This window comes from Mustelus asterias, unplaced genomic scaffold (genome assembly GCF_964213995.1).
Source record: "Mustelus asterias unplaced genomic scaffold, sMusAst1.hap1.1 HAP1_SCAFFOLD_2868, whole genome shotgun sequence".
In the NCBI taxonomy this organism is placed as follows: Eukaryota; Metazoa; Chordata; class Chondrichthyes; order Carcharhiniformes; family Triakidae; genus Mustelus; species Mustelus asterias.
Genome location: NW_027592813.1, coordinates 753 through 26,159, shown reverse-complemented (window position 1 = coordinate 26,159; position 25,407 = coordinate 753). Strand labels below are relative to the sequence as shown.

Here is a 25,407-nt window from a genome sequence, read left to right as displayed (position 1 = left end):
TGCCAATTTTTAAACTCAATGCCCCGGCCGATGAAGGCAAGCATGCCGTATGCCTTCACTACCTTCTCCACCTGCGTTGCTGCTTCAGTGATCTGTGTACCTGTACACCCAGATCCCTCTGCCTATCAATACTCTGAAGGGTTCTGCCGTTTATTGTATATTTCCTATCTGTATTAGACCTTCCAAAATGCATTACCTCATATTTGTCCGGATTAAACTCCATCTGCCATCTCTCCGCCCAAGTCTCCAACTGATCTATATCCTGCTGTATCCTCTGATGGTCCTCATCGCTATCTGCAAATCCACCAACCTTTGTGTCATTTGCAAACTTACTAATCAAACCAGTTACATTTTCCTCAAGCATCACAGCCCTTCATTCAGAAACAACCTTTCCACTGCTACCCTCTGTCTTCTTTGACTGAGCCAGTTTTGTATCCACCTTACCAGTTCACCTCTGATCCCGTGCGACTTCACCTTCTGCACCAGTCTGCCATGAGGGACCTTGTCAAAGGCCTTACTGAAGTCCATGTAGACAACATCCACTGCCCTACCCTCATCAATCATCTTTGTCACTTCCTCGAAAAACTCAATCATGTTCGTGAGACACGACCTCCCCTTCACAAAACCATGTTGCCTCTCACTAATACGTCCACCTATTTCCAAGTGGGAATAAATCCTGTCTTGAAGAATCCTCTCAAATAATTTCCCTACCACTGATGTAAGGCTCACCGGCCTGTAATTACCTGATGTCCTCCTGTTTCGGCCTAAACCACAAGCCTCAGTGGGGGTGGTGGGCCTAGTTTCTGACTGAGGCATGCCAAATTCAGAATTTCTCTTTTCCCCCACCTGGTGCCTTCCCCTCATCCCGAGAACCATTCTGGTAAATCTCCCTCTGCAACCCCCCCCCCAACCGTTTCGAGGGCCCTCGTGTCCTTCCTGTACAGAGTGGCGACCTCAACAGGATCCCAGACTTGAGTTGGGCCTAAGTGTGTGCATCAATGATTCAAATCGATATATAATAAATAATGAAGCATTTTCTGTAATATTGGGTGTATATAGAAAACTACAGCACAAAACAGGCCGTTTGGCCCCACAAGTTATATCAAATGTATTTGATCTTATTCATGGGGTCATGGTGAGTGAACAATCTGCGGCCTACTCAGATGAAGGAAGCCCTCCAGACGCGAAGGACTAGTAGGGGGAATGGAACAGGTTTTGGACAAGGGAGTAAGTTATGTAAGGAAGAATATTTTTACGGGCGGCACGGTAGCACAGTGGTTAGCACTGCTGCTTCACAGCTCCAGGGTCCCGGGTTCGATTCCCGGCTCGGGTCACTGTCTGTGTGGAGTTTGCACATTCTCCTCGTGTCTGCGTGGGTTTACTCCGGGTGCTCCGGTTTCCTCCCACAGTCCAAAGATGTGCGGGTTAGGTTGATTGGCCAGGTTAAAAAATTGCCCCTTAGAGTCCTGGGATGTGTAGGTTAGAGGGATTAGCGGGTAAAATATGTGGGGGTAGGGCCTGGGTGGGATTGTGGTCGGTGCAGACTCGATGGGCCGAATGGCCTCCTCCTGCACTGTGGGGTTTCTATGATTTCTATGATAAACCACCCCCTCCCCGCCACCCCCAAAGCCTTGCAGTGAGAATCTGGAGTCCACTGCTGAGGAGGCTGGTGGACGCCACAAATGTCCGCAAGCTCTCCTTTTATCGTGAGAGGAATTGAAGGTAAAAGTAAGGAGGTTATGCTTCCGTTATTCAGGACATTGGTGAGACCACATCTCGAATACTGAGCGTGGTTTTGGTCTCCTTATTTAAGGAAGTCGGCTGGAAGCGGTTCAGGGGCGGTTTCGTCGATCAATACCTGGAATCAGCGGCTTGTCTTCATAGAATCCTTGCAGTACAGGAGAAGGCCACTCGGCCCATTGAGTCTGTATCAATTGCAACCCCAAGCATTTACCCTGCTAATTCCCCTGACACCCGGGTAAATTTAGCATGGCTGATCAAACTATCCCACACTCTTGGACTGTGGGAAGAAACCAGAGCACCCGGAGGAAACCCACACAGACACGGGGAGAATGTACAACCTCCACAGACCATGGCCCAAGCCGGGAATTGAACCCGGGTCCCCAGTGCTGAGCTAACCACTGTGGGAAGGTTGGACAGACTAGGCTTAATGCTGAAGTTTCAAAGAGCGAGGGGAGGGGAGACTCGATTGAAGTAGATAAGACCCTAAATGGGTCTTGACAAGGTGGATGTGGAAAGGGCCTTTCCTCGAGGGCGAGTCCAGAACTTGGGGGTGGGAATGGAACTGTTTGAAAATTAAGTTGAGGGTCGCCCTTTAAGGATGGAGATTAAGAGAATGTTTGTTCTGAGGGTTGTGACTTTGGAACTCTCCGGGAGTGTTGGGTTGGGGGGTGGTGGTCACTGACTGTTTCGAAGGCGGGGGTAGGTAAAGTCTTGTTGGGCGAGGGATTGGAAGGTTTTCCATCGCGGGTAGATGGAGAGCTCACGACACACGTGTGATTGGATGAGATCTTGCCGAATGGCGGAGCAGGCTTGAGGGGCAGAATGGCCAATGTTGCACCTCTACTGTGATTTATTTTTCCCAAAAGGAGATGGAACAGGCGGGACTGTTGGGGAGGGAAGAGGGAGGACTGACTGGATTTTTGATTTGATTTATTATTGTCACATGTATTAGTATACAGTGAGAAGTATTGTTTCTTGCATGCTATTACAGACAAAGCATACTGTTCATAGAGAAGGAAAGGAGAGAGTGCAGAATGTAGTGTTACAGTCATAGCTAGGGTGTAGAGAAAGATTAACTCAATGTGAGGTAGGTCCATTCAAAAGTCTGACGGCAGCAGGGAAGAAGCTGTTCTTGAGTCGGTCGGTACGTGACCTCAGACTTTTGTAACTTTTTCCCGATGGAAGAGAGTGTCCGGGGTGCGTGGGGTCCTTGATTATCTGGCTGTTTTTCCTGAGGCAGCCGGAAGTGTAGACAGTCAATGGATGGGAGGCTGGTTTGGACTGGACTTTGTTCACATAGAAACATAGAAACCCTACAGTGCAGAAGGAGGCCATTCGGCCCATCGAGTCTGCACCGACCACAATCCCACCCAGGCCCTACCCCCCACATATTTTACCCGCTAATCCCTCTAACCTACACATCCCAGGACTCTAAGGGGCAATTTTTTAACCTGGCCAATCAACCTAACCCGCACATCTTTGGACTGTGGGAGGAAACCGGAGCACCCGGAGGAAACCCCACGCAGACACGAGGAGAATGTGCAAACTCCACACAGTGACCCGAGCCGGGAATCGAACCCGGGACCCTGGAGCTGTGAAGCAGCAGTGCTAACCACTGTGCTACCGTGCCGCCCCTTGTGCTACCGTGCCACCCCCTCACGACCCTTTGTAGTTCCTTGCGGTCTTGGACAGAGCAGGAGCTGTGATACAACCAGAAAGAATGCTTTCTATGGTGCATCTGTAAATGTTTGGCGTCCCGTGAGGGACAAGATGGCTGCCACTTGGTGTGGTGAGTCCTGGATGGGGCAAGGCAGGGCAAGGGAAGTGGGCAAACTTTTTTTAAATTATTCGTTGTGGTTTTGAAGGAGTTTTGTCTTGTTTGCCGTCCCTGCAGATAGCAAAGCCATCGTTGACGGGAACCTCAAGCTGATCCTGGGTTTGATATGGACGCTGATCCTTCATTATTCCATCTCCATGCCCATGTGGGACGAGGATGATGATGAGGCCAAGAAACAGACCCCCAAGCAGAGGCTGCTGGGATGGATCCAGAACAAGCTGCCCGAGATGCCCATCACCAACTTCAGCAAGGACTGGCAAAGTGGCAAGGCTCTGGGCGCCTTGGTGGACAGCTGTGCCCCCGGTAAGGACCCTCGGGGCCCCTTCCGTCTGGGTTGGGGGTGGATGGAAGAACATCCCAGAGAAGGGGAGTGGAAGAATCCATCTAGTAACCCTGCGCGGGGAAGACCCTTAACTGGGGGAGAATTATACACCTAACCAGCACGTCTTTCCGACTGGGAGGAAACCCACGCAGACACGGGGAGAACGTGCAGACTCTGCACAGACAGTGACCCGAGGCTGGAATTGAACCCAGATCCGTAACGCTGTTTGACCTAAAAAGAGGGCAGCAGTGCTAACCACTGTACCTGTCCCTAATTTCCCTGTTCGAAGGTGGTGGGTGAGCCGCCATCTTGAACCCGCTGCAGTCCCGTGTGGTGTAGGTACACCCACAGCACTGTTAGGGAGGGAGTTCCAGGATTTTTGACCCGGTCACAGTGAAGGAACGGCTGATATATTTTTGAGTCAGGGTGGTGGGGGAGCTCTGAGTGGTGGGGGGGGGCCCTTGTCCTTCTAGGGGATAGAGGTGGCGGGTTTGGACGGCGCTGTCTAAGGAGCCTTGGCGAAATATAGAAGTTAGCAGGAGGAGGCCATTTGGCCCTTCGAGCCTGCTCTGCCAGTCATTGGAATCATGGCTGATCATCCAACTCAATAGCCTAATCCTGCTTCCTTCCCATAAACCTTTGATCCCGTTCGCCCCAAGTGCTTTATCCAGCCGCCTCTCGAATACGTTCAGTGTTTTGGCATCAACTACTTCCTGTGTTAGTGAATTCCACAGGCTCACCACTCTCTGCGTGAAGAAATGTCTCCTCACCTTCGTCCAAAATGGTCTATCCTGACTCCTCAGACGGTGACCCCTGGTTCTGGACTCCCCCACCATTGGGAACATTCTCCCTGCATCGACTACAGCAGTGCATCTTGGGGATGATGCACACTGCTGCCACTGTACATTGGTGGTGGAGGGAGTGAATTTCAAAGATGGGGGGGTTAGCTTGTCGATTTTGGGGGGAGGGAGAGAAAGAGGAGATTTGGAGACTTATTAAATCTGACGGTGGCCATTTTCTTTCCCCCCCTCGGAACAGGGCTCTGCCCAGACTGGGAGACCTGGGATGGAAGCAAGCCAGTGGACAACGCCAGGGAGGCCATGCAGCAGGCTGACGACTGGCTGGGAATCCCACAGGTGAGTTGGCTGGGTGGCAGAGGTGGGCTCATTCGACCCCCTGCCAATCTCCCTCGGTGTGGACGCTGCAGGTCTGGGGGGGTCTGGGGGGGGGGGAGGAGGAGAAGAGAAGGAGGGGAGCAAACTCGGGAATGGGAGGAGGTCCCAACACCATGCTCAAGCCTTGCAATCTAGGCCCGAAACATTCCCACAATGCTGAGGGAGCACCACTCTGGGGGGAGGGAGGGGGGGGGAAGAGGAGTAATGAGCTGGGGGGAGGGAGGGGGGGGAAGAGTGAGTAATGAGCTGAGGGGAAGGAGTGTGAGTGGCGAAACCTCCCTCATTTAAGGGGATGTGGGAGGTCGAGGGCGTGGCCTCATTGGTTGAGGAGATGGAGTGGGGCTGAGGGGAGGGATGGGGGCGATAGAAGTTTGAGGGGGCCCTTGGTCCATCGGCTGAGGGGGTGGCGAGGAGGTCTCAAATACTGAGGGAGGGCCACCCTGTTTGAGGGAGGGCCCGTCTTTCATGACAGGACATTGAACCCCCTTCCCCCCCCCCCCCCCCCCCCCAACCTTCCCCATCTGTCCCCTGGGGTGGTCACAAGTGCTGCTATTAGGGGGGGTGGAGGATGATGTTCTCTCCCAGGCCTCAGTATTCAAATCCCTTCATCAAAGTCACATTTCGTGAGACTTCAGTCGTTGGTGGTTTGTGGGATCTTGCTGTGTGCTGGTCAGCTGTCGCATTACCTGCTTTTGACAGCAAGTGACCCAAAAGGAAACGCACCCACTGATTTTCTCCCCCCCCGCCCCCAACCCCCCTTGGTTTGGATGCCCTGAGGGTAGGTGAAACAAGCTTTGGCCTTCTTGAACAGGCTCCTAAAATTGAGGTGGGACTATTGCACGGTTAGTGGCTCAGGGCTGCAGTGGAGAAATGGGGAAGGGCAGAGTGCACTTGATGTGAGAAGGCCCTCATTGAGTGCACGGTGGCCATTTTCTCCCACCCTTGGCGTCCTCCATTGTGTCACCGCCTTGGGCAGCCATTTTCTTTCTCAGTGGGTCCAACATGGTTTCCCTGATCTTGACACTTCTCATTTTCTCCCCCCATCCCGTTCCAGGTGATCACCCCGGAGGAGATCCTTGACCCCAACGTGGACGAACACTCCGTCATGACCTACCTGTCGCAGTTCCCCAAAGCCAAGCTGAAACCCGGAGCTCCCCTCCGTCCAAAACTCAACCCCAAGAAAGCCCGGGCCTACGGACCAGGTCTGTCGTCACGCCAACTTTTCTCCCCCCTTGGTCGTCTCTGTCGCTGCCTGTTTTTTAAAATTTATTTTTTGTCCCTTTCCTCCAGGTATTGAACCGACCGGCAATGTTGTGATGCGGAAGGCGGAGTTCATGGTGGAGACAATCAGCGCTGGGCTTGGCGAGGTGCTGGTCTACGTTGAGGACCCAGCTGGCCATCGTGAGGAGGTGAGGGGCGTCTGGAACATTCCTGATTTTTTTTTTTTCTTCCCCCCCTCATTCAACCTCAACTGGAGCATTCCATCCAGTTCCTGCCTGCCGCACTTCAGGGGACAATGTTTTGAGAGAGAGGGTGTGTGTGTGTGGACAAGATTGAGGAGAATATTTCCAGGGAGCTGAGGGGACTTCAGCTCCATGGATTGATTGGGAGAAGTTGGGAATGTTCTCCGTGGGAGAAGAGAAGGTTGAGAGGAGATTTGATCAAGGGGTTCAATTCATGAGGATGGCATTGGGGTCTGGAACAGAGTCGAGAGGGAGAAACTGTTCCCATTGGCGGGAGGATGGGGAACCAGAGGGGGACACAGATTGGAGGCGATTGGAGAAAGAAGCGACGGAGACACGGGGAGAGAGTTTTTCACGCAGCGAGTGGTGTGGATCTGGAAGGCGCTGCCTGAGAGTGTGGGGGAGGCAGGTTCAATCGAGGCTTCCCCAAGGGGAATTGGATTATTATCCAAAAAGGGAGAATGGGCAGGGGGAAGGGTGGGGGGACTGGGCTGACGGGGGAAGGGTGGGGGGATTACACGTGTCACTCTGGCCAAGGGATCAGCAGCCAGATGAGGGCATGAATGGCCTCCTGTGCTATAATCATTCTGTTCCATTTGTAATGTGCAGGACTGTTATAGGCTGAGGTTAGAATAGATTGGTTCTTGATGGGCTGGTGGAGACGAGATGGGCTGAAGAGTCTCTGGGGTGCGGAGGGCGACTCCCGCATTCTTCCCCCACTCCCTGGGTAAAGACCCCCGCAATGGATTTAATAGTGACAATCTTGTACTGGTGGCCCAGTGTTCCGGTCACACACGGCTCACGCTCATGAGTGGAGGTATCTTCTCTGCGTCAACCCTACTGAAACGGCCCCCTTCTACATTTTGAGACCTCAATCTGTCAACAACACCCCTCGGCCTCCGGCCCTGGTATCAGCTTTTGTCAAATTTAATTTATTTTAATATCCGTTTGTCGACAGGCTAAAGTAACGGCCAACAACGATAAAAATAGAACTTACTCGGTCCACTACACTCCCAAGGTCGTGGGACTACACAAGGTAAGGTGTCTCGGACGTGGATTGTTTGATTGTTGCATTTTTCCCCACTCCCCTTGGTTCCCAAGGGAGCATTTATTGCCCCCTTGAGAAGGTGGTGGGTGAGCCGCCATCTTGAACCCGCTGCTGTCCCGTGTGGTGTAGGTACACCCACAGTGCTGTTAGGGAGGGCATTCCAGGATTTTGACCCAGCCACAGTGAAGGAACGGCTGATATCCTCGAGTGTTGTCGGAGCCGCGCTCATCCAGGCGAGTGGGAGAGTATTCCATCACACTCCTGACTTGTGCCTTGTAGACGGTGGACAGGCTTTGGGGGGGGTCAGGAGGTGAGTTACTCTCCGCAGGATTCCCAGCCTCTGACCTGCTCTGGGAGCCACAGTATTTATATGGCTGGGTCCAGTTCAGTTTCTGCTCAATGGTGACCCCCAGGATGTTGATAGTGACTCGAATACAAAATGGAGATCTTTCTGCTGACGTACTGCTCCCCATGGACACCTCTCGGATGTAGAGGGCTCGATGAGGATGGTCAGTTGTAGGGGCTGTGTGGGCCACAAGGGATAAAAAGACAATGACTTGTCAACCCCCCTCCATGGGTTAAGAAGGCAAATGGGGATATTGGCCTTTATTTAGCCAAGGTATCAGAGCAGAGAGGTTGTGATGGAGCTGTATGAAGCACTGGTTAGGCCACACCTAGAGGACTGGGTGCAGTTCTGGTCTCCACACTATAGGAAGGATGTGATTGCACTGGAGAGGGTGCGGAGGAGATTCACCAGGATGCTGCCTGGGATGGAGCGTCTCAGCGATGGAGAGACGCTGGTTAGACTGGGGTTGTTTTCCTCAGAGCAGAGAAGGCTGAGGGGGGACCTGATCGAGGTGTACAGAATAATGAGGGACACAGGGTGGATCGGAAGAAATTTCCCCTTTTTTAGTAGAGGCACAGTGGTTAGCACTGCTGCCTCACAGCGCCAGGGACCTGGGTTCAATTCCCGTCTTGGGTCACTATGTGTGGAGTTTGCACGTTCTCCCCGTGTCTGGGTGGGTTTCCTTCGGGTGCTCCGGTTTCTTCCCACAGTCTGAAAGACGTGCTGGTTAGGTGCATTGACCATGCTAAATTCTCCCTCGGTGTACCCGAACAGGCGCTGGAGTGTGGCAACTAGGGGATTTTCACAGTAACTTCATTGCAGTGTTAATGTAAGCCTACTTGTGACGCTAAATAAACTTTGGAGGGAAGGGGTGGGATATTGAGGGGATTTGAGGAGAAACATTTTCACCCAGAGGGTGGTGGGAGTCTGGAACCCGCTGCCTGACAGGGTGGGAGAGGCAGGAACACTGAACATTTAAACATTTGGATGAGCACTCAAACCCCACAGCATACAAGGCTATGGACCAAGTGCTGGGAAATGGGATTAGAATCGATAGGTGCTTGTACAGATGTGATGGGCCAAAGGGTCTCTGTGTTGTAAAAGGTGTTGACTCTTTGTCTGCATGTCAGGGAGGGATATCACCTGGGGGAGGGCACTTGTGTGGCATGCAAATGATAGCATTGATCTGAGGGGGATAGGCCGAATGGTCTGTTTCTGTGCTGGTAAGGATATTATTAAATTGGAAAGAGTGCAGAAAAGATTTACTGGGATGCTGCCGGGACTTGATGGATTGAGTTAAAAGGAGAGTCTGGATAGACTGGGACCTTTTTCTCTGGAGCGTAGGAGACTTGAGGATGATCTTATAGAGGTCTATAAAATAATGAGGGACACAGATCAGCTTAGATAGTCAACATCTTTTCCCAGAGGTAGGGGAGTCTAAACCTAGAGGGCATAGGTTTGAGGGGAGAGATACAAAAGTGTTCAGAGGGGCAATTTTTTCTCAGAGGGTGGTGAGTGTCTGGAACAAGCTGCCAGAGGTACAAAGAACAATACAGCACAGGAAAAGGCCCTTCGGCCCTCCAAGCCCATGCTGCTCCCTGGTCCAAACTGGACCATTCTTTTTGTAGTAGAGGCGGGTACAATTTTGTCTTTTAAAAAGCATTTAGATAGTTATATAGGTATAGAGGGAAATGGGCCAAATGCGGGCAATTGGGATTAGCTTAGTGGTTTTTTAAAAAAAAACTGGGCAGCATGGACAAGTTGGGCCGAAGGGCCTATTTCCATGCTGTAAACCTCTGACTCTGAATAATTGGCTGTGTGGGTTGGGGGGAAATACAAGTGGGGGCCTGTGAGAGGTGGTTGCAGGAGGGGCTGGTGGGTGGGGTGACCAGTGTGGATTTGGAGGCTCTGCGTGTTCACTCTCCCCACCCCCCTGACCTTGTTCCTGTGTTCTTCCCCCTCCAAAAACAGGTGACCGTCTTGTTTGCCGGACAGAACATCTCCAAGAGCCCTTTTGAAGTGACCATTGGGAAGGCACAGGGTGACTCGAGCAAGGTGACCGCCCAGGGCCCAGGCCTCGAGCCCCTTGGCAACGCGGCCAACAAATCCACCTACTTTGACATCTACACAGCAGGTAAGGGAGCGAGCGAGAGAGCCTGTTCCACCTTGTCCCGGCCTTTGTCCCTTGATTTGTGTAACAGTGGTTAACTCACTCAACACATCTTCCATCACCTTGGTAATCGAAGAAGTGATTCCTGCAGTAAGCCATTCCCCTCTTGACTTGTCTGTCTGTGCAGAGTCTGCACATTCTCCCCGTGTCTGCGTGGGTTTCCTCTGCGTGCTCCCGTTTCCTCTGACAGTCCAAGGACATGCGGGTTAGATGCAATGGCTGTGCTAAATTGTCCAGGATGCATTGGTAAGAGGGATTAGCAGGGTAAATGTAGGGTTATGGGGATAGGGCCTGGGTGGGATTTTTGCCAGTGTAGTCTTGATGGGCCGAATGGTCTCCTGCACTGTTAGGGATTCTTTCTATGATGGAGCAATGGGAATTGGGGTGCTCGAGAGGCTGGAATTGGAGGAGCGCAGAGATCTCGGAGGGCTGGGGGATGTTACAGAGATGGGGAGGGTTGTAGGGGCTGGAGGAGGTTGGAGATGGGGAAGGTTGTAGGGGCTGGAGGAGGTTGGAGATGGGGAGGGTTGTAGGGGCTGGAGGAGGTTGGAGATGGGGAGAGTTGTAGGGGCTGGGGGATGTTACAGAGATGGGGAGGGTTGTAGGGGCTGGAGGAGATTGGAGATGGGGAGGGTTGTAGGGGCTGGAGGAGGTTGGAGATGGGGAGGGTTGTAGGGGCTGGAGGAGGTTGGAGATGGGGAGGGTTGTAGGGGCTGGAGGAGGTTACAGAGATGGGGAGGGTTGTAGGGGCTGGAGGAGGTTACAGAGATGGGGAGGGTTGTAGGGGCTGGAGGAGGTTGGAGATGGGGAGGATGTGAAGGTGTCAGAATAATTAGCTGTGTTAGTGTTGATTTGCCGGCCTGTTAGAATTGGATCCTCGAAGTTTCTGTGATTTAATAAATGAATGTTGACCTGTTTTGTAACGGGATTCTCCTCCCTCTCTCTCCCTCCACAGGTGCTGGTGTCGGAGATGTGGCCGTGAGCATCTCTGACCCCAATGGGAAAAAGGACACCGTGGAGATTCAGATCGAAGACCGTGGCAACAGCTCTTACCGCTGCACCTACCGCCCCACCGTCGAGGGTGTCCACACTATCTACATCACCTTCGCCGGGGCACAGATCCCCAAGAGCCCCTTCACCGTCACCATTGCTGAAGGTAGGCCTGGAATCCACCACAAAACCACCAGGCCCAGGGGCTGGGAGTCCTCCGAGCAAGAGGAGGCCCATTCAGCCCCTCCTCTCGAGCCTGTTGCACAGGAACAGGAGGAGGCCTATTCAGCCCCTCTCTCCTCTCGCACAGGAGCAAGAGGAGGCCCATTCAGCCCTTCTCGAGCCTGTTACACAGGAACAGGAGGAGGCCCCATGCAATTGCCTCTGGCCTGTTTCTGGGCGGAGTTCCAAACTCCCCCACCCTCTTTCTGAGGTGTGGGGCTCGGAACGTTCTAGACTGAACTCCTCTCTCCCCAAGGGTTGTGTTAGAAGTTGGTCATCCAGCTGGTGACCTTTAGGTTTCTGTCGTGTTCTCTGACTCTGTCAAGCATTGTGTTTGTCTCTGATGTTTCTTCTGCTTTCGATACACTTGATGTTTTTTTTTCCTTTTATCTCTCTTCCTTCCTTCCCTTCCTCAACTGTCCGCTTACCTCGAATTGTGTCCAATCTGATCAACCTCTGACCTCTGCCTGCTGACATTGGCGTGTCAGGAAGATGGCTGCCTGCTTTTCTCTCTCGCTTTCTCACTCCATCTCTCTCCGTTGACTATCCAGTAATGGTTGGAAAATGAACAAGACCCCTCTCTCTCTCTCTCTCTCTGCCCCTTCTGGGGGACTGGAGGTAATCGACTGCATGCGGGTGGTTGTCGGGGGTGGGGTGGGTGGTGTGTGTGAGGGGAGGGGGATATGGCCATTCGATCCAATAACCAACGGATCACGTCTTGACATGACTGACGGCCCACGTGTGACACACTCAAGTAGAGGGAGACTGTGGAACTCTGGTGCAGAGGGATCTGGGCGTCCGGGTACATGCATCACCATGCTGACACCTGAGGGGAAGGGCTAAATGATGAATTAGGGTGGGCATGGGTTTCAACCAGGACAGGACAGCACCGGTTAGCACTGCTGCCTCACTGTGCCAGGCACCTGGGTTCGATTCTGGCCTTGGGTGACTGTCTGTGTGGAGTTTGCACATTCTCCCTGTCTGTGTGGGTTTCCTCCGGGTGCTCCGGTTTCCTCCCACAATCTAAAGATGTGTGGGTTAGATGGATTGGCCGTGCTAAATTGCCCCTTGGTGTCAAGAGGGATTAGCCGGGTAAATATATGGGGTTACGGGGATAGGGCCTGGATGGGATTGTGGTTGGAGCAGACTCAATGGGCTGAATGGCCTCTTTTCTGCTTTGTAGGATTCTGATTCCTTGGTGACCGAACCAACGTACGGTTAGCTTCACTCCGAAGTGTTGGAAATGCCACTAGACAATCTCTTGACCCCCATTTCCTTTGGAAGGGTTTGGGCACAGACAGCGGGACATTCCGAGATTCCCAGTGTCGGAAGGGTTGCAGCTTTCCATGTCCCTTCTGTGAGGGAACAATAATTTGTTTGGAAAGAGGAAAGGATTGGCATGTCCGGTGTGGTTGCGGTGTGTTGGTGTAGAGGATGTACCAGCGAGTTAGTCACTTCCTTTTTTTCTTTAGCCACATGCCTGGTCATGTTCCTTACTTGCAGAGGATGGTTCCGTGCTAATGAACATCTGGTGGGCATCGGCCAGCTGCCTTGCGAGCTTGCTGGAACTTGAATTGGGTGTGGCCACTATTGCAATGCCCCGCACGTACAACCAGAGGCAGCCAATTGGCACCCAGTCATAGAAACATAGACAGGAGCAGGAGGAGGCCATTCGGCCCTTCGAGCCTGCTCCGCCATCCATTACAATCATGGCTGATCGTCCAACTCAATAGCCTAATCCTGCTTCCTCCCCATAACCTTGGATCCCGTTAGCCCCAAGTGCTATATCTAGCCACCTCTTGACTACATTCAATGTTTTGGCACCAACTACTTCCTGAGGTAATGAATTCCACAGGCTCACCACTGAGTGAAGAAATGTCTCCTCATCTCCATCCTAAATGGTCTACCCCGAATCCTCGGACTGTGATTTCTGGATCACCCCACCCCCCCCCCCCCCCCCCCCCCCCGACCATCAGGAATATTCTCCCTGGCCTAGTCCTGTCAGAATTTTATAAGTCTGAGATCCCCCACCCCGCCGCCTCCTCATTCATCTCCAGTGAAAACGATCCTAACCTAGTCAATCTCTCCTCATACATCCTGCCATCCCCTCCCGCCATGTAAATTCTTTGAAATTCACTGTTCTTGCCATCTGATGAGTCCCAGAGGAAAAGATTTGACAGGCTTATCCTTTCTTAACAATATCCCCCGGCAGAGTTCCCGTTTTCACCCCACCCCGACACTCCAGGAGATAGACGTAGGTGTTGGAGGGGGGAAGATAGGGGAAGGAGTGTGAGGGACTGGAGTAAGAGTTTCTTTTTCTCTCTCTGGCAGCGTGCAACCCCAGCGCGTGTCGCGCAGTCGGACGCGGCCTCCAGCCCAAGGGCGTTCGTGCGAAGGAGACGGCGGACTTCAAGGTGTACACCAAAGGAGCGGGCAGCGGGGACCTGAAGGTGGTGGTGAAGGGACCCAGTGAGTATTTGGTGGAGGGAGGTGGGGGGAGCAAGCGCCTCCATCTCAATATTCATCCCTTGACCCAACGTGGGTTTCCTCATTGTTTGCAAAAAACCAAATGGACAACAGGCCTACAATTCAAACCATTGACCATGTTGGTGACTTGTGGAATCTTGCTGTGCGCTGATCGTTTATTGAGGGGGTGGGCTTGGTGCAGTTACGGAAAACACTAACCTTGTATTCATTGACTCATTTTCTCCCCCTGCCAGAGGGTCACGAGGAACTGGTCAAGCAGAAGGATCTGGGCGATGGAGTCTATTCCTGCGAGTACTATCCCAATTCGTCAGGGACCTACACCGTCTCCATCACATGGGGTGGCCAACACATTCCCCGCAGGTCTGTCTGCGCGCCTCTGTCACCTAGTTTTTGTTTTCTTTTTTTTTTCTTTCTAGAATTTTCTTCCCTTGCTAGGGAAACTGCAGTTTTCTAAGCCCTCCTTGCTTTCTCCCGCAGTCCGTTCGAGGTGAAGGTGGGCTCGGAGGCGGGCCCTCAGAAGGTCCGGGCCTGGGGGCCTGGCCTGGAGGGAGGCGTTGCCGGGCAGTCAGCGGACTTCGTTGTCGAGGCGATTGGCACTGATGTGGGGACGTTAGGTGAGTGGGGGCCTCTCCTTCCAGAGGTGTCAGAGCACAGCATGGCCACTGTTAGCAGTTTGGAGGCTTGTGTGCTCCTGGGACGCGGGGGGGGGGCGGTGGTGGTGATGTTGGGGAGAGAGATTTTGAGTCAAGGCTGTACATGGAGATTGGGCCTAGTGAGGTTATCCACTTCTTCAATCCATCCACTGTCTCAATCCTCCCTTCTCTCCATCTGTGTAACGTCCTCCAACCCTCCCTATCTCTGTAACCTCCTCCAGCCCCTCTCATCCCTATCCTCCTCCGGCCCCTACAACCCTCTCCATCCCTATCCTCCTCCAGCCCTACAACCCTCTCCATCCCTATCCTCCTCCGGCCCCTACAACCCTCTCCATCCCTATCCTCCTCCGGCCCCTACAACCCTCTCCATCCCTATCCTCCTCCGGCCCCTACAACCCTCCAAAAGGGGATTTAAGGGTTATAAAGCCAGGATGAGGGTACAGGATAGAGGGGCTGAATGGCCTCCTGTTCTGTGTAACCGGTTTGAGGTGGATTTTTGGTTGGGGGGGGGGGGGGGGCGGGGAAGAGTGGGCTGATTGGGCCTCCTAAATTTTGGGTGTAGCTGTGTGACTGACCCGAGGCCTGTTGGGCCTTCTCCTTCCTGACCGGTAGGCTTCTCGGTGGAGGGTCCGTCCCAGGCCAAGATCGAGTGTGATGACAAGGGCGACGGCTCCTGTGATGTCCGTTACTGGCCCACAGAGGCCGGAGAGTATGCCGTCCACGTGCTTTGCAACAACGAGGACATCAAGTACAGCCCCTTCATGGCTGACATCAAAGCAGCCCTGCCCAATTTCAACCGGAGAAGGTAAGAGACCGCCATACTGTGCCGAGGATTCGGCATCCGTGTCTGAGGAAGGATATACTCACGCTTTTGAGGGGGGGCAGCGTGGCATAGTGGGGTCTCTGCAGTGAGAATATACAGGAGGGAGGGGACGTCCTACAATAAGGATCGAGTCCGACTGGGGCCTGTGGGTTTCGGGGTGGGGTCCGGCATGGAGACATGGACAATTGTAAGGGAGCTTGATAAGATGGGGCCGTGAGAGGATCCCCCTATAGGGAATCTGAAACACGAGGGTGGAGAGGGGCTTGTGCGATCTTCCTTTCCTCCACCCCCCCCCCCCCCCCCCACTCTTCCCCCCCCCCACTCTTCCCCCGATCCCCGGCTATTTCCAAGGGAACGGTGTACCAGGATTAATGTGGGAACGGTGCCAGAGGAGCAGTGGGTGGTCATCTCCTGCCCCCCCCCCGAGACGGGGAGGAGCTCCATAGTCCTGGAGGTGAGTGCAGGCAGGTGGGGAAAGGAAACCCTCCGGGGTTCCCCCACATCGTGCAGAAGGGTTTTTGCACGGTATGTTTTTGAAGCGGGAGGGATAATGCCAACGTTGGTCCCTCTGGTAGCACCGGCGTACCGCTGGACGAGAGTGCCGTCACTGCTTTGCGCCGTGAACTTGTTCAGACAGGTACAAAAATCCCCAATTTCAAAGGGAACCAGCAATTTCCTTGCAGAGGGTAGGGCACTGCCCATGAATTCGTGTTGCTGCTAGCAGTTCAGAGAAGGCTGGCTAGACTTGTACCTGGAATGGGCGGGTTGTCTGAGGAAACGTCGGACAGGTTAGGCTTGTATCCGCTGCAATTTAGAGTAAGAGGCGACTCCATCCAATCTTGAGGGGGTTTCTTGACCGGGTGGATGTGGAGAGGATGTTTCCTCTTGCGGGAGAATCTAGAATGGGAGGCAATGGTCTCGTGGTATTACCGCTCGACTATTAATCCAGAAACTCGACTAAAATTCTGGGGACCCAGTTCGAATCCCGCCACGACAGATGGAATTTAAATTCAATAAAAAGTATCTGGACTTTAATCTACCGATGACCATGAAACCATTGATTGTCGGGAAAACCCATCTGGTTCACTAATGTCCTTTTAGGGAAGGAAATCGGCCATCCTTACCCGGTCTGGCCTACATGTGACTCCAGCAATGTGGTTGACTCTCAACTGCCCCCGGGCAACTAGGGATGGGCAATAAATGCTGGTCAGCCAGCGACGCCCATGTCCCACAATTTTTAAAAACAAATCTGGGGCAGGTGAGGTGTCACTGTTTAAAAATAAGGTGGTCGCCCATTGCAGACGGAGATGAGGAGAAATGTTTTCTCTCAGAGGGGGCTGAGTCTCTGGAACTCTCTTCCTCAGAAGGCGGGGGAAGCAGAGAGAATCTTAAGGCCGAATTATAGAATCCTACGGTGCAGAAGGAGGCCATTCGGCCCATCGCGCCTTCGCCAACAACAATCCCACTCCGCCCCTCTTCCTGTAACCCCATTGTATTTGCCTTGCAAATCCCTCTAACCTGCCCATCTTGGGAAACTAGCAGGCAATTTAGCACAGCCAATCCACCTGACCACATCTTTGCAGTGTGGGAGGAAACCCACACGGGGAGAACGTGCAGACTCCACACAGACAGTGACCCGAGCCGAGAATCTAACCCAAGTCCCTAGCACTGAGGCAGCAGCGCTAACCACTGTGCTGCCCGCAGAGAGAGATTAACAAGGTGGGGGTGAATGTGGGGTTGAGATGACCCTCCGATCAGATGGCAGAGTGGGCTCAAGGGGCCCCTCTCCTGGCTCCTAATTTGTGTTGGTAACTCCATACATAAAAGGGGTGCGGAGGGGGGGGGGGGGGGGAAAGAGAGAAAGAAGGGACGTCTCCAACTGGATGTGGGGGTCTTTACTCTCTCTCGTGTCTCCCTTCAGGTGAAGGCCTACGGGCCAGGATTGCAGAGTACCGGAATGGTCATCAATAAACCAGCTGAGTTCACGGTGGACGCCAAGAATGCCGGCAAGGCCCAGCTGAAGGTCTACGGTCAGGTAAAACGGGGCTGCTTTGGGGTAAAACGGGGCTGCTTTGGGGTAAAACGGGGCTGCTTTGCTTGAACTTGTCTTGTTTTTTCCCCAGCTCCACTTTTCCATATCCAATGGTGAAACTGTGTCCCCTCGAATTTTGTTTTTTTTAAGGATTCGGAAGGCCTACCCATTGATGTGCGTGTGAAGGACAACAAAGATGGCACCTACTCCTGCTCGTACACCCCCAAGAAACCCCTCAAGCACACGGTGATGGTATCGTGGGGCGGGGTCAACATACCAGAGAGTCCCTTCAGGGTGAGTCGTTGTCACCAACTCTGGTGCCACCTTCCATTGACTGACATCGGGGTTCAATTCTCCTTTGATTGTGTCCTTGCTCTTTCTCTCTCATTGACGCTCTTTCTCTCTTCCTTCTCCCCTCTTCCCTCCTCCTAGGTCAATGTGGGAGCTGGCAGTCACCCCCAGAAGGTCAAAGTTTATGGTCCAGGCGTGGCCAAGACCGGGCTGAAGGCCTTCGAGCCTACCTACTTCACCGTGGACTGCGCAGAGGCTGGACAAGGTAACGCCAGGGTCAATACGTCTTCTGGTTGGAAGGATGTGGAGACACCATATTGGGTACAAATCTAAAGGGGGGAGAGGTGGCGGCAGCTGGAGTGGAGGGATATGGGAAATCAGTTGGCGGGGCAATAGTAACTCTTGTGTGAATCATAGAACCCACACAGTGCAGAAGGAGGCCATTTGGCCCATCGAGTTTGCACTGACCACAATCCCACCTAGGCCCTATCCTCTTAACCCCACACATTTACCCCGCTAATCCCCTTGGAACTGAGCCAATTTACTATGGCACCGTAGTTAGCACTATTGCCTCATGGTGCCAGGGACCCAGGTTCAATTCCAGCCTCGGGTGACTGTGTGGAGTTTGCACATTCTCCCCGTGTCTGCATGGGTTTCCTCCCACAGTCCAAATGTGTGGGTTAGGTGGATTGGCCATGCTACATTGCCCCTTTGGCAGGGGGACTAGGATGGTAAATGTGGGGTTACGAGGATAGGACGTGGATGGGAATGTCAGTGCAGGCTTGATGGGCCACAAGGCCTCCTTCTGTGTGGCCCATCGAGCCTGCACTGACAATCCCACCCAGCTCCTATCCCTGTAACCCCACGTATTTACTATCCTAGTCCCCCTGACACTAAGGGGTAATTTAGCACGGCCAATCCACCTAACCCACACATGGCCTGCGGGAGGAAACCAGAGCACCCGGAGGAAACCCATGCAGACACGGGGAGAACGTGTAAACTCCAGTGATCCAAGCCAGGAATTGAACCTAGGTCCCTGGCACTGAGACAGCAATGCTACCCACTGTGCCATCATACTACCCCAAAATAACTACTAAGGGCCACCCTCTGAAGGGGAGGGGGGTGGGGAATTTTCCTGGAAACTTTAATTGGTGGAGGGGACAGCTCTCCAACCCCTGTGGTGCCAATGGGACACTGAGGCGGACCTGGGTGTGAATGTGCACAAGTTATCAAGGTTGGCAGAGTAGGGTCGAATGGCCTATTCCTGCTCCTATTTTCTTAAGAGGGCAGGTAGGGAGTGGTTAATAAACGGACACTATCCTGGGCTTTATTCCTCGGGACGCAGAGTACAAGAGCAAGGAATTTTGTGTAAAAACTTGTATAAAGCACCAGTTCAGCCTCAACTGGAGTATTGTCCAGTTATGAGCATTGGACTTTAGGGAGGATGTAAAGGTTAGAGAGAGCAGAAAAGATTGAGGAGAATGGTTCCAGGGATGAGGAGTCTTCAGCCCCGTGGATAGATTGGGAGAAGTTGGGAATGTTCTCCTTGGGAGAAGAGAAGGTTGAGAGGAGATTTGATCGAGGGGCTCAAAATCATGAGGGGGGGGATTGGGGTCTGGGACAGAGTAGAGAGGGAGAAACTGTTCCCATTGGCGGGAGGATGGGGAACCAGAGGGGGGGACACAGATTGGAGGCGATTGGAGAAAGAAGTGACAGAGACACGAAGTTTTTCAGTGGTCAGGATCTAGCATGGACAAGAGGAGAAAATGGCCTCCCACGCTGAACAGTTCTGTGGTTTTGAAATTACCTGTTCACTGTTGGATTTGGGTTGAGCACTCTGAATAATAAGGATATTTTAAAACTAGGAGTGCAGAAAAGATTTTACTAGGATGTTACTGGGACTTGATGGATTGAGTTACAAGGAGAGGCTGGATAGACTGGGACTTTTTCCCTGGAGTGTAGGAGGCTTAAGGGTGATCTTGTAGAGGTCTATAAAATAATGGGCATAGTTCAGCTATAGTCTATATCTTTTGACTATCGGTGGTACGGTAGCACAGTGGTTAGCACTGCTGCTTCACAGCACCAGGGACCTGGGTTCGATTCCCGGCTTGGGTCACTGTCTGTGTGGAGTTTGCACATTCTCCCCGTGTCTGCGTGGGTTTCCTCCGGGTGCTCCGGTTTCCTCCCACAGTCCAAAGATGTGCGGGTTAGGTTGGTTGGCCAAGCTAAATTGCCCCTTAGTGTCCTGGGATGTGTGGATTAGTGGGTAAATATGAGGGTTAGAGGGATTAGCAGGTAAATATGTAGGGGTACAGGGATAGGGCCCGGGTGGGATTGTGGTCGGTGCAGACTCGATGGGCCGAATGGCCTCTTTCTGCACTGTAGGGATTCTATGGTTTCTTTCTATGGTTTTTCCCAAAAGTAGGGGAGTCTAAAACTAGAGGGCATAGGTTTAAGGGGAGAGATACAAAAGGGTCCAGAGGGGCAATTTTTTCAGTGAGTGTCTGGAACAAGCTGCCAGAGGTAGTAGTAGAAGCGGGTACAATTTTGTCTTTTAAAAAGCATTTGGATAGTTACATGGGTATAGAGGGATGTGGGCAATTGGATTAGCTTATTGGCTTAAAGGGCAGCATGGATAAATTGGGCCGAAGGGCCTGTTTCCGTGCTGTAAACCTCTGACTCTATGACTCTTGATGTGGTTATCACAGGACTAGAATACACAAAAGCAGGGGTTGTACTGCTGAGGCTTTATAAGGCTCTGTCAGACCACATTTGGAATATTGGGAGCAACTTTGGGTCTTGTTTCTAAGGAAGGATGTGCTGGTCCTGGAAAGGGTCCCGAGGAGGTTCACGGGAATGAAAAGCTTGACGTTTGAGGAGTCTGGGTCTGTACTCGATGGAGTTTAGAAGGATGAGGGGAATCTCATTGAAACTTGCTGAATACTGAAAGGCCTGGATAGAGTGGACGTGGGGAAGATGTTCCCATTAGTGGGAGAGACTGGGATCCGAGGGCACAGCCTCAGAGTAAAGGGACGACCCTTTAGAACCGAGATGAGGAGGAATTTCTTCAGCCAGAGGGTGGTGAATGAATCATAGAAACCCTACAGTGCAGAAGGAGGCCATTCGGCCCATCGAGTCTGCACCGAGCACAATCCCACCCAGGCCCTACCCCCCACATATTTACCCGCTAAACCCTCTAACCTACGAATCTCGGGGGCAATTTTAACCTGGCCAATCAACCTAACCCGCGCATCTTTGGACTGTGGGAGGAAACCGGAGGCACCCGGAGGAAACCCACGCAGACACGAGGAGAATGTGCAAACTCCACACAGACAGTGACCCGAGCCGGGAATCGAACCCGGGACCCTGGAGCTGTGAAGCAGCAGTGCTAACCCACTGTGCTACCGTGCCGCCCGTTTCCATTTGTAACGGGCGGAAACGGAATCTGTGGAACTCGTTGTTGCAGAAAGCTGTGGAGGCCGGGTCATCGACTGTAATTTAAGATAGGTTCTTGATTGGTAAGGCGATCAAAGGTTACAGGGGAGAAAGGTGGGAGACTAGAGTTGAGGAACTTATCAGCCATGATTGAATGGCAGAGCAGACTCGATGGGCCAAATGGCCTAATTCTGCTCCTATATCTTACAGAATTCGCATGCTCTCTGCCTCACGAACCTCTGTTACCCGCTGTTTCTCCAGGTGATGTGAGCATTGGGATTAAATGTGCCCCGGGAGTGGTGGGGCCCGCAGAGGCGGATATTGATTTTGACATCATTCGTAACGATAACGACACCTTTACAGTGAAGTACACAGCCCCTGGGGCCGGACACTACACCATCATGGTCCTCTTCGCAGACCAGGTGAGTACAGGGGGGAGAGGGGGGGGAAAGGGTGAGTTACGTGTGTGACGTCCCCTCTTGTCCCACTACCTTCCATCACTCCTCCTGCCTGAAGTTCTGTCGTGAAGTTGACCCTCTGTGGGGAAACATGCCCCAAAATGCTTCGCAGGAGCAGGAATCTGACCCCCCCACCCCCCCCAAAAGCCAAATCAGGAGATAGTAGCGACAAGTGACCAAGAGGTTGGTTTTTAAGGAGCATCTTTAGAGCAAGAGAGAGGCTCGGGACCCCCTACTCCAGGCAGCTGAAGGCACGGCTGCCAATGGTGGAGCGATGGGAATTGGGGAATGCTCGAGAGGCTGGAATTGGAGGAGCGCAGAGATCTCGGTGGGTTGTAGGAGGTTAGAGATTGGGGAGGGGGGGCGGGGAAGAGGCCATGGAGGGATTTTATAATAGAAGTGTTGTGGACCTGGAGCCAGTGTGGGTCAGTGAGCACGGTGATATCAGCCATCTTCTGACTGGAGGATCAGCCTCAAGATGGGCTGAATGGCCTCCTCCTGTTCCTGTGTAACAGGGTGGAGAGGGGCTGAATGGCCGCCTCCTGTTCCTGTGTAACAGGCTCAGGACCGGCTGAATGGCCACCTCCTGAGGCAGCTGGTCTGATTCCAGATCTCCCGTCTGTGGTTGGGTTGAACTTTCTCTCTCGCCTATCGATTGAAACATTCCTCTTCCCCCTCAGGCTATTCCGATGAGTCCATTAAGAGTGAAAGTGGATCCTTCTCACGATGCAAGTCGAGTGAAAGCTGATGGCCCCGGATTGAGCCGGACCGGTAAGAGAAGCTCCCATTTGGAGTGGGGCTGTTTGCTGTGCATTGTGGGCCGATGGCCATGTTGGATTCGGGTCAAGCCTTTAGTAGGGGCCTGTCAGCCTAAAATCTGGCCCATCAAATATTGAGGGTGGTAAGTGGCCAGTAAACAGCCCCTGACTTGCCAATCTTTGCCCATCAATAAAATCCTGTGGATGGCAACATCCTGGTAAATTTACCATCCTTTTTTTTTTGCTGTGATCCTCTCGTTTTCGGTAACATGGTGAGCAGAACTGGACCCACTACTCCAGCAGTGGCCTAATGGTTCCGTTCTGGCCTGAACCCTCCTCTCCACTCGAGTGGTGTGTGGCCGCGAGTGGCGGAGGAAGACTCTGTTCAGAGTTTGTCACCCCTTTGCATGAGCTATCCTATCCAGGGAAACCGTTTGCCCAGAGGAGCCTGGTGTGAGGGGGTGGTCTTTGAGATGGCGGACACTGGAAAGTTGGATGATTATCCGGGGAGGGAATCTGTGGGGGGTCACTAGGAGGAGGGAATATGGGGCCTGCCAGCACAAGAGGGGCCGAGTGGCCTCCTGCTGGGCTGTTACCATTAGTAATGTGTACAGAGAATGTGAGGTTACTTTGTGTTTGGTGATGGGGCCTTGTCTCTCTTTTGGGGACCTGTTCACACTCTATCTTGTTGCTAAAAATAACCTGCCGGTCTCTCTCTTTTTCCCCACCTCTCTTCTTTCTCTCTCCAGGAGTCGAGATGGGCAAACCCACACACTTCACCCTTCACACCAAAGGGGCCGGAAAGGCCAAACCCAACGTCCAGTTCACTGGACCGACCAAGGCCGAGGCTGTGCGTGACTTTGAGATTGTAGACAACCACGATGACAGTTACACTGTCAAATACACCCCTGTGCAGCAGGTAAGAGTCTTGGCTGACACAGCACTTCCTTTTTTAAATGCTGTAGGGGTTGTGAGGTCATTCAGCCCCTCGAGCCCGTTTCCATAGGAACGTGAGTAGGCCCCATCCAGTCCCTGGAGCCTGTTTCCATAGGAACGAGGGGTAGGCCCCATCCAGTCCCTGGAGCCTGTTTCCATAGGAACGAGGGGTAGGCCCCATCCAGTCTCTGGAGCCTGTTTCCATAGGAATGCGAGTAGGCCCTGCGCTGTGACCAGGGCTGTAACTCCACACGTCCACCTTCACTGCAAATCACTTCAGCTCAACAATCTCTCAGATTTAAAATTAATCAATCCAATCTCAATTGCCACTTGGAAGCCTTGATGTCATGAACAGACTGGGAACAGAGGGATACAAACGGATGGTCTAGTTAGGAACATATGATTGGTGGCGGCACAGTAGCACAGTGGTTAGCACTGCTGCTTCACAGCTCCAGGGACCTGGGTTCGATTCCCGGCTTGGGTCACTGTCTGTGTGGAGTTTGCACATTCTCCTCGTGTCTGCGTGGGGTTTCCTCCGGGTGCTCCGGTTTCCTCCCACAGTCCAAAGATGTGTGGGTTAGGTTGATTGGCCATGCTAAAAATTGCCCTTCGTGTCCTGAAATGCGTAGGTTAGAGGGATTAGTGGGTGGATATGGGGGTAGGGCCTGGGTGGGACTGTGGTTGGTGCAGACTTGATGGGCCGAATGGCCTCTTTCTGTACTGTAGGGTTTCTATGAATTTCTATGGTGCAGGCTTGGAGGGCCGAAGGGCCTATTCCTGTGCTGTATTGTTCTTTGTTCTTTGTGTGTAGGCTGAATGGGCCTCCTCCTGTTCCAGTGTAACCGGCTCCAGGGGGGCTGAATGGGCCTCCTCCTGCTCCAGGGGGGCTGAACAGGGCCTCCTCCTGTTCCAGTGCTGAATGAATTAGTCCTGTTTCTCGCCTTATTTTGATGCGTTGTGACTTTCTTTTTTTCCCCTCTGAACTCAGGGTAACCTGGGACTGGGGGTGACGTACGGAGGTGACAACATTCCCAAGAGCCCCTTCAACGTTGGAGTGGCTCCCACTTTGGACTTGAGCAAGATCAAGGTTAATGGCCTTGGTGACAGTAAGTCCGATGGTTTCTGACTGTTTTGGCGGGGGGGGTGGGGACACAGTAATGGTGGCCGGCAGCAAGGATGGGTCCTGCAGAAAGCTATATTTGATGTTTCTGAATCGGGAAGGTTCTAGAGCTGGGAAAGAGACTGCCTGACCCCATCTGGCCTACACGTAGCCATGAAGCCTACTCCCACTCCCCAGTCCTTGGGCACGATCCAAACTGGGAGGACTAACAAGGCAAGGGAATACACACGATAGACTCAATCTTCGAACACAATCAGGTGGGCAATTAATACTGGCATAGCCAGCAACGCCCGCATCCCATGGCTGAATTGTTTACACACTGATTTACACCTCACCTTGGTTCCAAAGAACACAGCCCCAGCCTCGCCAGTCTTTCCCCATCAATAAAATTCTCTTGTGGATGGCAACATCCTGGTAAATTTCCTCCTTTTGGCCGTGATCCCATCCTTTTTTGGGAATGCGGTGAGCCACGCTGGACCCGCTACACTAGCTGTGGCCTAGTGAGTAACAGGCCGAATGTACCAGCCTGACCCCTCTTCTCAACTCACTGGGTGTGTGGCCACCCCGCCCCACCCTCCACCCCAAGATTTTTGTTTGAGGATTCCGTCCAAACTATTGAAGAGATGATTGGGAGTAGCAGAGATGGAAATGTGAGGGGGAAGTGTTGTTTTTTTTGAGATGGATTGGAGGCAGGTTGCTAGCGGAGTGCCGCAGGGATCAGTGCTTGGTCCTCTGCTCTTTGTGATTTTTATTAATGACTTGGAGGAGGGGGCTGAAGGTTGGGTCAGTAAATTTGCTGATGACACCAAGATTGGTGGAGTAGTGGATGAGGTGGAGGGCTGTTGTAGGCTGCAAAGAGACATAGATAGGATGCAAAGCTGGGCTGAAAAATGGCAGATGGAGTTTAACCCTGATAAATGTGAGGTGATTCATTTTGGTAGGACAAATTTAAATGTGGATTACAGGGTCAAAGGTAGGGTTCTGAAGACTGGAGGAACAGAGATTTTGGGGTTCATATCCACAGATCTCTAAAGGTTGCCACTCAAGTGGATAGAGCTGTGAAGAAGGCCTATAGTGTGTTAGCTTTTATTAACAGGG

The 25,407-nt window shown here is 52.7% G+C and overlaps 1 pseudogene across 1 annotated transcript in view; it reads left to right on the top strand.

Moving 5' to 3' along the window:
- The window catches only part of LOC144490095 (filamin-A-like), a 30,574-nt pseudogene extending 6,279 nt beyond the window's left edge, over positions 1-24,295 (top strand). The window contains exons 2-19 of the transcript XR_013497156.1: positions 3,638-3,883; positions 4,941-5,038; positions 6,132-6,279; positions 6,368-6,486; positions 7,499-7,576; positions 9,906-10,068; positions 11,060-11,260; positions 13,648-13,785; positions 14,037-14,163; positions 14,281-14,417; positions 15,069-15,261; positions 17,201-17,314; positions 17,462-17,605; positions 17,744-17,867; positions 21,299-21,459; positions 22,176-22,266; positions 23,003-23,172; positions 24,178-24,295. The product of XR_013497156.1 is annotated as a filamin-A-like (transcript). The remainder of the gene's footprint in view (positions 1-3,637; positions 3,884-4,940; positions 5,039-6,131; positions 6,280-6,367; positions 6,487-7,498; positions 7,577-9,905; positions 10,069-11,059; positions 11,261-13,647; positions 13,786-14,036; positions 14,164-14,280; positions 14,418-15,068; positions 15,262-17,200; positions 17,315-17,461; positions 17,606-17,743; positions 17,868-21,298; positions 21,460-22,175; positions 22,267-23,002; positions 23,173-24,177) is intronic.
- The last annotated feature ends 1,112 nt before the right edge of the window (positions 24,296-25,407 follow it).